The following is a 2,500-nucleotide window of genomic DNA, read 5'->3' as shown; positions in this document are numbered from 1 at the left end:
TTGATCGCGTCATTTCTTACGTCAAAAACTAGCTTCATACTCAACCCAACAGCTTAAATAAACTGTTTGCTGATTGGCTGAAACTAATAATATCAACCAATCAAACTTCGGCTTTTATTTCATAAAGAACACAATGGAATTTTTACTGAATCAAGGTCGGGTCTGTGTTACGTTTCGACAACTGATGCGCGTGTCACTTGGAAAAGGTGTGTTACAGTTAAACGACTGCAGCGTAAGTGAGGTGGGAATGGTGTGTTACGTTTATACAGCGGTCGAGGATAAAGTGACACTGTGTTGCAGAGTTAATTTTGCTGATCAATATTATGCATAGAATGTATTTGTTGCTTTTCTGTTTGAGTAAGAAATTTGTTGGGTGGGTGTGAAATTTTGGGGAAAATTCTGAAAATGGCTGGTAAGGAAAGGGTTAACGTGGCAATCTCGAACATGACGTCATCGCCCAATAAATCATCGATCAATTGGTTCTCTCTTTTTTCTTTTTTTTTTCCGGCGAAGTGGCCGAGTGGTTAAGGCATTGCACTATGAAAGGAAGGGCCCGAGTTCGAGCCCCACTTCAGGCACTTTGGTTTTTTTTTTCCTCGAGCAAGATTATTAACCCCCAATTTGTTCACTTGGACAGCATGGGTGATTCCTGTTGACATCAGACATCTTGTTTGATGAGTTATCTATATTCCTTCGTGGCGACGATATCTTATGCATGATGTCGTGGCGAAAAAGGCATCATTTTTATTTATTTATTTAATTTTATACACGAACACAGAACATGTGTGTTTATTGTACTCGTATATCAGGCTACAATCATACATTCGAAGTCGCTTAATTGGTCACCACCGACGTGCTCTTATCTGGCAGGTCTGATAACTCCAATTTATAATGGGCTCATTGTTGTAATGGAAAACTCAAAAAATAAAAAAAATGTTAAAAAATGACGCACTATATTGTCTATTACATTAATGTTAAACTAGGCCCATAAATTGCGTTAGGATGTCAGACCTGCATATATGTACACGTCGGTCACCACCGTTAGTTGCGGCGAGCTGTGATCCAGACGCCTAATCGACGGTCGTGAACGACGTCATATCAGCGCAATAATATTGCTTACTTATATTATTATAAGCTATCGATTAAATCTCAGCTTACGTACGTGATATGATAACAGACGGCGTTTATTGTACAACAGGTAATTACTACTCGTATATAATAACGTAATTGTGTCGAAAGGTGGAAATTTTGGATTTGAATTTTTTTTATTTATTTATTTATTTATTTTTTTCATTTTCTGAAAGAATATGCTCCCCAGAGCATTTTAATCATTATTTGAAGTAAATCGGGTGACTTTTCATGAAGTTATGGCCAGATGTTTGGGAAAGGTATCCAGTAACTTTCCTCAAATTTCATACTTTTTCAACTGGACTAGCTGTAAAAAATATTTAGAAGTGAAATTAAGCTTTGATATTTCCCGAAGATGTACAAAAAGGGTTGATTTAATCATTTATGACAAGAACTCATTTTTGATAAAAATTGACCTTTTAACTAAACTTGGCATTATCTCAGTTCAAACCTTTCACCATCCGATTGATTACGTCATTCACTGTAACAATTGGTCTCACCTGGAACGATTGGGCCACAGGCGTTGTCGTGAATTCCGTTACTCTGTTTTATCGTGCATCTGTGTTGTTTTTCACAGCTGAGGACAAGAAACGTTTTTGGATGATGGTGATGACGGTGGTGGTGGTGGTGATGGTGATGATGATGATGATGATGATTTCACATCTAACGTGGAATTACTACAATCATCAACATCACTTCATCACCAACACAACGACAACAGAACAACAGCAACAACAACAACAACAACAACAACAACAACAACAACAACAACAACAAAAACAACAACAACAACAACAACAACAACTACTACTACTACTACTACTACTACTACTAACTACTACAACCCCTACTCTTACTATGCTACTCTACTACTATACTACTACTACTACTCCTCCTCCTCTCCTCCTCCTCTACTACTACTACTACTACTACTACTACTACTACTACTACTACTACTACTACTACTACTATCAACAACAGCTGCAGATGCTGAGACCCAAAGTCAAATAATCACGAGGTTATTTCCAAAGTTTAGCACAAAACAACGTAATACGCATCACCTGAATCTTTCTGGTGTATTACATATCTATCACGTGATCCGCTAATTGGATTCAATAGTCTGATGTCACGTCACCCAGCAACGGCGGCCATAATGGTATTAAACAAAGAAAATCTGTACTTTTTATTCTTCACGCTGGCTAGAACTTTTCATATGTCTTGAGATCAGAATGTGTAAAAGTCAAAACATGATCAGATTTATATTGTCCCCCCCCCCCCTCTGCATATGCTTTTATGCCCGTCGGAGAAGTATTTCATAAGGCGTCTGCCATTGTTCCGTTATTTAGAGCTAGTTACTAAGTTACCGCGTTAT

At 37.8% G+C, this 2,500-nt stretch overlaps 1 protein-coding gene across 1 annotated transcript in view; it reads right to left on the bottom strand.

The window, feature by feature from the left end:
• The window catches only part of LOC144971883 (uncharacterized), a 14,289-nt gene that overhangs the window by 5,068 nt on the left and 6,721 nt on the right, over positions 1–2,500 (bottom strand). The gene's annotated exons all lie outside the window — the stretch shown is intronic.

The sequence above is a fragment of the Berghia stephanieae genome, chromosome 4, assembly GCF_034508935.2.
Source record: "Berghia stephanieae isolate SIO BIC M18660-M18661 chromosome 4, UCSD_Bste_1.3, whole genome shotgun sequence".
Lineage (NCBI taxonomy): Eukaryota > Metazoa > Mollusca > Gastropoda > Nudibranchia > Aeolidiidae > Berghia > Berghia stephanieae.
Note: the sequence above shows the minus strand (reverse complement) of the source record. Positions and strands in the feature narration are given on the sequence as shown.